This window comes from Delphinapterus leucas, chromosome X, assembly GCF_059928025.1.
Source record: "Delphinapterus leucas isolate spDelLeu-1000000601 "Yukka" chromosome X, BTC_Dleu_Yukka2, whole genome shotgun sequence".
In the NCBI taxonomy this organism is placed as follows: Eukaryota; Metazoa; Chordata; class Mammalia; order Artiodactyla; family Monodontidae; genus Delphinapterus; species Delphinapterus leucas.
In genome coordinates, this window is record NC_143150.1 from 117,727,057 (window position 1) to 117,739,522 (window position 12,466).

At 44.4% G+C, this 12,466-nt stretch overlaps 1 pseudogene; it reads right to left on the reverse strand.

The window, feature by feature from the left end:
• Nucleotides 1-10,517: 10,517 nt before the first annotated feature.
• LOC111170376 (peptidyl-prolyl cis-trans isomerase A pseudogene) lies at nt 10,518-11,921 on the reverse strand (annotated as a pseudogene).
• Nucleotides 11,922-12,466: the final 545 nt, after the last annotated feature.

The window sequence follows — 12,466 nt, forward strand, 5'->3', positions numbered from 1 at the left end:
TCCTTCGGCGCGTATTTTCCGGGAGCAGTTTTTTTCTTAAAGGGGACAAACATCGTTTTGGTTTGTTTTGTTTTGTTTTGTTTTGTAACACTCATGAACATATGCACTTCTACGTAACTGAAAACCTTTCCAAAGCTTTTCGTCGGCTAAGAAGACATTGCCCAAGGAGTGGATTCTGTCTCGGGGGTCTGAATCTGAGATTGTGCATTTCTAACAAGCTCTCAGGTGATGCCAGGGCCCCCGGTCCCGGGACCACATTTGAGTAGCGAAGGGATAGAACAGAGTAGTACGTGCGCCTGGGCAGGGGACTTTTACAGATAACCCTCCTTGGAGGTGTAGATTTAAAATAGGTCCAGATCCTGTACCAGATTGCCGTTTCATTTTGTGTTGCCCTGGCTTCCTCCTAGCTACGCAGAACAGTCACTTATACTTGTCCCACAGTGCCATCTATTGTCTGAGAGTGGCAGGCACCTGAAAGTTACTTAACTGTGTACAGTGTTTTATCAGGCGAGTTCCTTCTCTAGAAGGGAACAGGGATTGTTTCTTTGGTGTTTTGTTTTGAAACACTAATAAATAAGGGTTTTAGAATTTGAGCACCTGAACTATCTAAAGTTTTGATTTTTATTATGTCTTCATTTGACGGTGCCAGAAATGAGGTTTTCATTCAGTTAGGCTGTTGGGGGAGGAAAAATCATTTTCCCTCTACCCTTCTAGGTTCTTGGCTGAGACCTTCCTGTAATATAAGACAGATTCACAAGAGAAAAGCAAAGAGAAGTTTAATAATATATACCCTCCTGTATAAATGGGAGAGACCCAGAAAAAATGAGTAACTCTTGGAAATGGCCCAAGCCATCACCTTAAATACCATCTCCAGCTAAAGACAAAAGAAGATGTTGGTGGGGGTATGTTATCAGGCAAAGCACAGAAAACAAAGGTAAGGGTGTTATGCGGATTTACGTTCAAGCCTTGTCAATTGGTAAGCGTTTCTAGAGATTTAGAGCCCTCCTTTTCCTGGTACAGAGAGGGAGACACCCTTACAAATGGAGATTTCCCTTATAAATATAAATGTCTCTTAACAGAAGGTAACTTCTGGGTTTTCAGAGCTTTTCCTGTCTGCAGTTTCTTAAAAATAACAAGCTCAAAATAATCCTTATGCCAAAGGGGCATATTTAGGGGTAATATATTCTGTCCCCCTTCAAGGCTTTCAACCCATCAGTATTTTTGTAGCATCTACTGGGGGCAAAGTTCTGTGCCTAGACCTCTGCAGGGATTTGTAGGTAATGAGAGCTCCCCAGGGGTTGGGCTGGAGCAGTACAAAATCCAGGTGGAGCGTGAGGGAGCTGCTGGAGAGCCAAGCTTCCCCTTGGGAGAGAGAAAACTCAGAGGGGCTTCTTGCTGCTGTTTGGGGAAAGATACCAGAGAGGGACCATCTCTCTCCTTCCCAGGTCTGGAAAGTAATCTCTAGCAGGGGCATTTACAGGCCACACCCAGCATTAGGGCACCAACCAGAAAGCCCCTCTCACCAAAGCATCAGTTGTGGCTTTGAGTCAGGATGCTTTAGTCGGCAAAACCTCCATTGTATTTTGTATGGAAGCAGTGAAAGTGCCTCTCCTTCCCCTTGGAGTGACCCTTTGTCACAGAGTACAAATTCAGGATTGCTTTCGTGCCAAACTCCTACAGAGTTCATAATGAAACCATTTTCCCACTTAAAAAAAAAAATCCTCCTCCCTTACCCACAGGACTTAGGCCTGGTTCTGAGGGAGCAAGGCCATGAGATAAATTTGAGTGACCAGTTTCTTTCTGGGGGTTACTCCTCACACCGCCAAAGCTCTGTCACTGCACCAAGTTTGATCCTCTGTTTCTGTAGGATCAATTTTTTCCTGGGAGGCTCCCCAAGCTGTGCCTGGGTTCGTGCCCTTTCAGTTGCAAGAGTTAGAAACCCAAGTCATCTGGCTTAAGGAAAAAAAAAGGGGGGGGGGCTAGTGTCACTGGGAAATCTGGGGGTGACCCTCAGGCATGGATGGATCCAGGGGCCCACAGGATGTTAACAGGACTTTCTCTGTTTTAACCCTTAGTTCTGCTTTTTTCTCTGCTTGGCTTCATTCTCTCCTCCACATGGTTAGAAACATGAGCAGCAAAATCTTCAGACTTATAGCATTGCAGCTTGAGAGCCAAGGAAGATGAGAGTGACTCTCATTCCCAGCACCCATATATGTGATTCTCAGAGATGCATTCTAACAAGCCTCATTTGAGACATATGCCCATACCTTGAGCCAATCAGTGGCTAAGGGGATGTGGTAGTGAAGTCAAGTGCTGCAGTAGTCTGCCTCCATGGTGGTCCCCAACGATCCCCACCTCTTGGTATGAATGCTCTTGTGTAATGTCCCCCCCAAATTGTACCAGGCTAGTCTGTGCAACCAATGGAAAAACGCAGATGTGCCGATATGTGACTTCTGACACCAGGTTATAAAAGACCCTGCAGCTTCCTCTGGGTCTTTCTCTCGGATCATTCCCTCTGGGAGAAGCCATCTGCCATGTCCTGAGGAGAGACCCACATGGTTTGGAACTAAGGTCTCTGGCCAACAGCCAGCAAGGAACTGAGGCGTTCTGCTAACAGCCACTAGCCTTCAGATGATTGTAGTCCTGGCCAACATCTGGACTGCTACCTCATGAGACGCCCTGAGCCAGAGCCACCTAGCTAAGCTGCTTCCAAATTCTTGATGCATAGAAGTTGTGAGATAATAAATGTTTCCTGTTGTGAGCTACTAAGTTCTAAAGGAATTAGTTACACAGCAATAGATGACTAGCCCATATGCCAACCTTCGTGGTCAGGGAAATCAGGTAATATAGTTGAAAGCCCCATCCAAACCAGAGCCAAACAAAAGGACCTGAGTGGAAGTTTCCCAAAGGAAAGCTGTGGTGCCAATACCTTAAAAATGGAAATCTTGCTGATCTTTGAAATGATGCTGGACAGGCCAACATAACAGTTGTCTAATACCATTCCTCATACAAGCAGGCGTTCAGCCACCTGCCAGGCCTTCAAACCTGCCCAGGTTGGCCTGAAGCTCAATGGTGGCCTTGGCTCTAGTTACTACTACTACTACTAGAGGATTAATTATCAAATATACACAGATATTTCTGGTCCTCATTTTCCCTGTTACCAAGAGATGGGTCTTGGCTGCCAGCTGGGTGACTGTGGACAAGTTACCTGTCTAAGACTCAGCTTCCTCATCTGTAAAATGGGGTAACAGTTGTATCCACCTCTTGGGGTGATGGTGAGGATTAAATAAACATACGTGCATAGCTCAGTACTTCCCATGTGATAAATCCCAAATATATGTTGCTGTTAGAGTATCTGGATTGGCCCTAAATGCAATCACAAGGGTCCTTAAGAGAGGGAGGCAGAGGGAGATTACGCGCACAGAGGAGAAGACAACGTCGCCGCGGAAGTAGAGGTTCGAGTGGTGCTGCCATGAGCCAAGGAATGCTGGCAGTCCCAACAAGGGGGAAGAGGCAAGAAACAGTCTCCCCTAGAGCCTCTAGAGGGAGCGTGGACCTGTTGACAACTTGATTTCAGCCCAGTGAAACTGATTTCAAACTTCTAGCCTCCAGAATTGTAAGAGAATAATTGCCTGTTATTTTAAGCCACCAAGTTTGTGGTAATTGCAACAGCCACAGTAAACTAATACAGTATTATTATCTAAAAAGTCACCTACAGCTGTCCAGTCCATGGCAGGCAATGTAAAAGAAGATGCAGAAATGGGAGTGGTTTTGTAATTAGACTTCATTGTTCCTGACCTTTCCTATGAAATATACAGAAATAACCTATATTACAGAGACATAGGTATTCACTTGTACCTTGCAAGCTAAAGAAGTAAAAAGAACTTGGCAGAATATTTGACCTGAAAGTTCTAAAGAGAGAAAAAGAGATTTTAAAATGCTGCTTATGCTTCTTTACTACCAATGGCATAAACTTCTGTGAGATCTACTCTCCTAAAAAAAACTTTAAATTGTATAAACACATTAGTTTTGGATCTCTTTTCTGACAATTCTCTTTAGAATGCTTCTTTATCAACTTATCGCCTTCAAATTTTGGTAGACTGAGAATATTGCTAGTAAAATTTGTCAGTGGAGCAAAGACTTACCTAAGCCATCTACTCAAATTCTGTTTGCAGACTTCTATTTCAGGAATGTAATTAAAAGCCATTACAGAAGCTTGAATTCTCACAGGATCTAATCTCTGCTGGCCAATCGCTTTTGTGAATTCCATTCCAATGCTATATTAACTACACATTGCATTTAATTAAAACTCCTACTTTGTGGTCCTTCTCCTACGCTTTATGCCTTGATATTCCTAAGGTGAACCTGGTAGTCACTGCTTTGTATGTGCATCATGCGTATGTTTTGTACTTACAGGCAGTTCTACAGTGTAGAAAATTAGAGTTTGTGCCTTGAAATTCATAATGTCTGGGGGACTCTTTCCAGCAAATGTTGCCCCGTTGATGGAGGATCAGTAGCTCTAATATCTTGGTTCTCACCAAGCCACCTTCAAAACTACCCTATCCTGGGTGCTAGGGCAAAGTATGTTAGAACTGCAGGGCACAGTTGCCTGGGTGTTATACAGACAAAGACCCAGATAGTACAGCCATAGAGACAAGAACTCCTGTTGCCCATTGATTTAATTGTTGTGTGTGGATACCAAAAATAGAAGCAGATTCTACCTCTCCTTTCGTGGCGTCCCACTAATGACATAATGATGGATCAAATGTTAAAACTTCCGGAGCTTAAAAATCCTGATTTCACAGTAATTGAGCTCCTTTAAAATTGTCATGACAGTGTGACACAATGACAAAGGAGGTGGTTGTGAGACACACAAACCTAGCAGAACAGCAGCAGGTGAAAGAGAGAGGACTGCAGCCCATATGCCCAATACGTAGACACCATACATGGTAGGTGACTGGGCCAACACTCATGTGCATGAGGGGATCGGAATGTGAGATCTTTTAAAACATTAAATTATATACCATGATTTTCAGTGTTTGGATCATCTGGATCTTGACACCCTTATCTCATGAGTGCTGAAGCTTTATCATGACTTTTCATCTGTGGCCCAATGCATGCTGTTTATCTTCTGCGGCTGACTCTGCTTTGGGCTCGTGTTCAGATTGTTCTAAACTGAAAATAAAATTACATTTAAACATAACTGCTCAGGGTCAGAGACTTGGTGGGTAGTAGGGAAAAGGGAGGTCCCTGAAGCCAGTCAGATCCTTCCATAATGCCACATTGCCTGCTTAAGAGGTGGGACATAGATTTATTCATGTAAGTTATTACTCACTAGAAAATTCAGAGGCAATACAAGGAGGCAGGTTGTCGGGTACAGTGATGTAATAATATTTTCTCAAATGATCATTGTAGCTGCTACCACAGCTAATAATTACAATTAAACTTCCTTAATGAATATACCAGTAACATTGACTTTGTGGTTGAGCTGAAGCATATTGTTGTATTTTCTTTTTTTTTTTTTTTTTGCGGTACGCGGGCCTCTCACTGTTGTGGCCTCTCCCATTGCGGAGCACAGGCTCCGGACGCGCAGGCTCAGCGGCCATGGCTCACGGGCCCAGCCGCTCTGCGGCACGTGGGATCCTCCCGGACCGGGGCACGAACCCGTGTCCCCTGCACCGGCAGGCGGACTCTCAACCACTGCGCCACCAGGGAAGCCCTGTTGTATTTTCTATAATGAAAATCTGTTAAATAAATTAATTGTGTAGACAAGACTATTGAGTGGAGAGGCTGTATTCAATCCCTTTAGAGGCGACAATTTACATACAATATGTAAACACTTGATATGCTAAATATAAGCACTAAATCAGTATGCTGATGACAAAAATTTTTATCTGTTTGCTAAAATTGGTTTCCTGGGCAAGGCATCACTAGTCCAATTACAGATGCTATTATATATATTCTTGAAAGCATGAAAATGTGTTTTGCTTTAGATCGAAATATTCCTGCTCTTCTGTAAATGAATATGCTGCTCTTACTTCAATGTACTTATTGAGTCTGACTATTTCTAAAGTAATAGAAATCTGGTCTAACCATGTCATTTTATGAGTTAGTACACTGAGGCTCAAGAGCTTCCATGATGGAAATATACATCATCTTGTGACGATCAGGCTACTGTCATAGACTTGAGCAGTTTCGTTCATAAGTACAAAGAAGGTTCAAAGTCATTAGCACTTTCCTGCTGCTGCTGCCACTGTAAGATACTACTTCTGCCATCTATTCCTCCCCCATCTATTTGGTTGGTATGGTCAATTGGCACCTGGCATGCATTTCAACCTCCTTCTCATGTGTATGCTGGGCTAAAAAGCTAAGAACTACATTCCCCAGTGGAAGTGAGGTAGAAGGCATCTTCCTGATGCTTCAGTGTTACCGCTGACAAGCACAATCCTGAAGACGAGAGGTTTATGCATCCATGATCTGGGGTCTAGTCAGCCTGGTGGGTGTCAAGAGGCTGTAGCCATGGAAACTAGATTTTAGCTATGCATCTGTAACAGGGAAGAGCTAAATCAGATTCCATGTTGGATCTGTTTCTTTGACTTTAACCTTTGTTTTGTTTTGTTTTTAAAATTTATTTAATTTTGGCTGTGTTGCGTCTTTGTTGCTGGGCACGGGCTTTCACTAGTTGCGGAGAGCGGGGGCTACTCTTCGTTGTGGTGCGCGGGCTTCTCACTGTGGTGGCTTCTCTTGTTGTGGAGCACGGGCTCTAGGCGCGCGGGCTTCAGTAGTTGTGGCACACGGGCTCAGTAGTTGTGGCTTGTGGGCTCTAGAGCGCAGGCTCAGTAGGTGTGGCGCACGGGCTTAGTTGCTCCATTGCATGCGGTATCTTCCCGGACCAGGGCTCAAACCTGTGTGCCCTGTATTGGCAGGTGGATTCTTAACCACTGCCAGGGAAGTCCCTAACCTTTGCTTTTCGTTGCTTTTGTTATTGTAATCATACATAATGGCCTGCCTCTGGGAACCCTGCCCACCTGTGAGTGGCTGCAAGAAAAAAAGAAACTAACACATCCCCTCATCAAGGCTGGTGATTCCAGGAGATGTTTTGCAAGACTGATGGACCTTTTCCTTTACTTCCTCACTGCCTCTCCCTCTCTGATTCTATAAAAGAAACTGGCATCCAGACCTAGATAAGACGGTTTTTCAGAGACACTAGTCTGTCATCTTCTCAGTCGGCCGGCTTTCCGAATAAAGTCGTATTCCTTGCCTCATCACCTCGTCTCCGATTCATTGACCTGTCGTGCGGCGAGCAGAGTGAGCTTGGACCCGGTAACACATCCAATCATTATAGTAGCAACTCCTGCTTTTCACCTTCTCCTTCACTGCATTATGCACTTTTCTCCCAGGGAAAAGTGGCCACTAGGACTTCCTCTCTCCCCACTTTAGCTACTCTGGGCTGCTCTAGGACAGCTGGAGGATCCAGGACTCTATGTCCACCTTGCCCCTTGCAGTCCCTGTAAATGAAAGCTGGTGGGGAGCCCTGGGAGTTTTAATTCTTTTCTTGCAAAAACAAACAAACAAACTTATCATTTCTGGAGAAAAAAAAATCTTCCTCATAGTATAAATTTGGATAGACAGCATAGGAAAAAAATATGGAGGCACTTGAAAACTTTCGTACTTGATCTGTAAGAAACGAGGAGCAATTAAATGCTTTTAGCGTGATGACAGTGGTGTTTTAGAAAGATAAGTCTAACAAGAATTAAAGGAGAAGAAGGTGGAATCAGGTAAGCTATCTATCTAGCAGGCTATTTTCGTAGAGACTTCGTTCATTCGTTCATTTGACCGACACTTATCGAGTTGTTATTATTCCCCAGGCTTTGCACCAGATGCTGAGGATACAGTTGAAGCAAGACTGACTCTGCCTTAGTGAAGTTTATAGTAATTAAGTGAGAACTGACAATCCAGCATAGTAAGTGCTAAATAGAGGATACTCTGAAAACACAACAAAGACAAGTAGAAAAAGCAACATTTAAGCTGACATCTGAAGGATGAGTCAGGAGTGACTCCACCGAAGGATGAGGCGAAGTGGCAGGAAGAACCATCCAGGCAGATTGAAAAGCACATTCAAAGGCTCAGAGGTGAGGGAAGAGAGCTTCTTTGAGGAACTGGAAGAAGTTCGGTATGTCTAGAGCCTCTGAGTTGGAGGGTAGGGAAGAGGAGGGGGAAATGGGGAAACATGAGATTGGAGAGAGAGAATGAAGCCTTGAAGGGCTTTCCAAGCCTGTTAAGAGGTTCAGGATTTCTCTAGGGAGCAACAGGCAACTACTTAAGCAGAGCAGGGACATGATTACTTTTGCACTGTAGAAATTCATTCTGGTTGTCATATGGAAAATGGATCACAGGGGAGGAAACCGGAAGTTGAGAGACCAGCTGGGAGGTTGCTGCCCTAGGCCAGGAGCAAGACAACCATGGCCTAGATTAGGGCAGTGGCAGATGGCTGTGGAATAGACCCAAAACCCTTTTCAAAGAGGGATCTTCAAGACATCCCTTTGTACAGTTTCTCTAAAAAAATAATTTTAGTTTTTCAAATTGCATACGTAGAATTGTGGGCTTTGATACATCTCTCACTTGGCCATGGTGGGATGGCCTAACCACTGGACACTATTAACAGGCACCACCATACATTCAACGGCAGCTGCTAGAATGAATGGCTTAGGGCCACAGAGAATATAACCAATTCCTATAGGTAGTCGTGCAAAATTAAATCGATTTTGTGATGCCAAATGTCTTTCTCGGTTCTCCAACTGAATTCTTAGTTTCTAGAAGGCAAGGCTTGTGGTATGAGATGACCCTGGAGAGGAAGGAAGGGGTCAGCTCCTAGGGCCTTGTAAAACCCAGTAAGCACTTTTGTCATTATCTGAAGAACAGTGGGAAACCTTGGAGGGATTCTAGGTAGGGAGTTGACAGAATCAGACATGCCTTTTTTTTTCACATTAAAAAAAAACTTTTTAAACTTAAAAATTCCACTTACTCAAAGGTATAGAGAATAAGTATAAGAAACCGGCAGAAAACCATCCCTCCAGTTTTAACAGCTATTAACATTTACCACACTTGATTCATCTATCCCTTTTTTCCTTCTCTCTCTCCTTTTAGTTTTCATTTTCTTTTTGTTGTTTAGTTTTAATTTCATAATCATAAAGTGAACTTTGCAATCCAGTTAAACTTGGAGGGGGATAAGGAAAATATGGAACCGAAAGAACTGCAGTGAGAGTGTTACCGAGCCCAGGTCCGGCTGCTCGCCGCTTGAAAGCCAATTCTCAAGAGACAAGTGTTGGTAGGAAAGGAAAGGTTGCTTTATTTCGGAGTCTGGCAACCGGGGGTGGGGGGGCGGGGGGTGCACACCTGTCCAAAGGCCGACTGCCCCCCTGACAATCAGGGGACAAGAGCTTTTATAGACAGAGAGAGGGGGCTACCTGCAGAAAAAATACAGTCAGCTCTGACAGTCATCTTGAAACTGGTCGTCAGTGGTCTGACCAGCATCATCTCGATTGTTTTAGGTACAGTGTTGTAGTTTATCTTACGACAGGGCCGAAAGTAAGCTCATCACACGAGATGAATTGTGCCGAAGCACAGCAGTAGAGGGCTGCCGCTCGCTCAGGCAAAACAGCGCCGTCTGTCCTGCTGTGGTAGCTTTTATTAAAGCATTATCTAGGTTTACACTTTAAGACTTGTTTTCTTAACATTTCAGAAATGCCAAAGCAGCAACTATGTTTTTATTAATTATACAAGCAATAATTGGCTTTCTTGAAAACATGCCGTGCTTCGTCCTTGAGCGCAAAAGCAGCACAAAGTTCCCACCACTATTCTGATTATACTGAAGTAGCACAAGGACATTTCCTTGCGTTCCCACCATTCTGATTAGACTGAGGACATCTCATGGATCAGTGCCCAAAGCACTCAATTCTTCTTCGCAGGCCCCCGGTTTGCCGGGGCGGGGGGTGGGTGGGGTGCGCTCAAAGCAATCAGGACTGTTTGCAGTTCTGGCTTATTCGCCAGCCCCCAGTTTGCTGGGGGGGGAGGGGCTCATGGGTCACGTCTCCTTTCCATGTCCTCAGTTATTCCACTACAGTACAGTTAATCTTCAGTTCCAGGATCGGTTTGTTTCCATTTCTTTGAGGCCAGTAAGAATTGTGGCAGCTTATGTCATGGCTACAGCCTGCTCATCATGTAGGTAACTTCTTCCACCTGGTGGGGGTCTCAGTATCTATAAGGCAGCTCACAGGATACCGCTCAGAACATGATCTATAGCCCTTAAGGAGGAACTAAAGGTCCTTGACGTTGCTTAATGACTAAACTATTATTATTTGGTCTCCTTTGACTGTTTTCCTTTGTTTCTGCATTTTCTCACTTCTCTGATGAAACTTATTCTTTGGCTAAAGTTTTTCACAGACAAAAGGCAGGCTGAGGACATGGAGGGGGGGCGGCAAGGACCATAGGGTCCTGCTCCTTTTCAAGAGCACAAAGATTATAGGATATTTTGAGCAGATGAGGTTGAAGGGGTGCTCTCCTGAGCTACAGAAGGAATGGTCTGGTGGTTAAGATAAAACACAAGTCAAATTTATTAGATTTGTCCACAGTCAGCGATGGTGATCTTCTTGCTGGTCTTGCAATTTCTGGACCCAGAGCACTCCATGGCTTCCACAATATTCATGTGCTCCTTCACCTTGCCAAAGACCACATGTTTGCCATCCAAGCACTCAGTCTTGGCAGTGCAGATGAAAAACTGGGAACCATTTGTGTTGGGGCCAGCATTTGCCATGGACAAGATGCCAGGACTCGTATGCTTCAGGAGGAAATTCTCATCATCAAATTTCTCCCCATAGATGGACTTGCCACCAGTGCCATTATGGCATCTGAAGTCACCACCCTGGCACATAAATCCCGGAATTATTCTGTGAAAACAGGAACCTTTATAACCAAACCCTTTCTCCTCAGTGCTCAGAGCACGGAAGTTCTCTTCTGTCTTTGGAAATTTGTCTGCAAACAGCTCCAAGGAGATGCGGCCCAAGGGCTTGCCATCGATGGCGATGTTGAAGAACACGGTGGGGTTGACCATGACTGAGGGGGCAGGAGGCTCAGGGGCAGCAGTGTCTGCAAGGTGTCTCTCTCTCTCACTTTTTAAAATGGAAATATTTAAAAATAAATCCCATACGTTATGACATTTTACCTCTAAAAACTTCGGTGTGCATATCTAATAAATAAGAACAATTTCTCGGGACCTCCCTGGTGGCACAGTGGTTAAGACTCCACCTGCCAATGCAGGGAACATGGGTTCAAGCTCTGGTCCGGGAAGATCCCACAGGCCGCGGAGCAACTAAGCCCGTGCGCCACAACTACTGAGCCTGCGCTCTAGAGCCTGTGAGCCACAACTACTGAAGCCCGCACACCTCGAGCCCGTGCTCCGCAACGAGAAGCCACCGCAGTGAGAAGCCCACACACCGCAACAAAGAGTAGCCCCCGTTCGCCGCAACTAGAGAAAGGCCGCACGCAGCAACGGAGACCCAACACAGCCAAAAATAAGTAAATAAATAAAAGGAAACTGTCAAACTGTTTGCCAAAGTCATACATCTCCATCATTTGTATATAAGAATTTTTCAAAAAATAAACCACAATTTCTCAAGTGACCACAATACCATTATCACATCTAATAAAATTAACAATAATTCCTTAACATCATCTAATACCTACTCTATATTCCCCAATAGTCTAAAAAAAATGCCTTTTGTTACTGTTGGTTTTTTGGAATTAGGATCTAAATAAGGTCCACACATTGTGTTCATTAGGCCTTTTATTATTTTTTTAAATTTATCTAATTTATTATTTTATTTTATTTATTTATTTTGGCTGCGCTGGGTCTCCGTTGCTGTGCGTGGGCTTTTCTCTGGTTGCTGCGAGCGGGGGCTACTCTTCGTTGCGGTGCGTGGGCTTCTCATTGAGGTGGCTTCCCTTATTGAGGAGCACGGGCTCTAGGCACGCAGGCTTCAGTGATTGTGGCACGTGGGCTTCAGTAGTTGTGGCTCACGGGCTCTAGAGCGCAGGTTCAGTAGTTGTGGTGCATGGGCTTAGTTGCTCTACGGCATGTGGGATTTCCCGGACCAGGGCTCAAACCCGTGTCCCCTGCGCTGGCAGGTGGATTCTTAACCACTGCACCACCAGGGAAGCCCTATTAAGCCTTTTAAATCTCTTTTACTTTACAACAGTCTTCGCTCCCTCTTTTTGTTTCATGCCTTGACTTTTGGAGGAAACCAGGTGAGTTGTCTCATGGAATATTTAACCCTCTGAATTAGTCTGGTTACTTCCTCATTATGTGTTTAATTTGTTCCTCTATCCCTCATATTTCCTCTAAAGTAGAAGTTAGATCTAAAGGCTCAACTGGATTAAGGCTCAATGGTTTAGAGAACACAGCATTTCA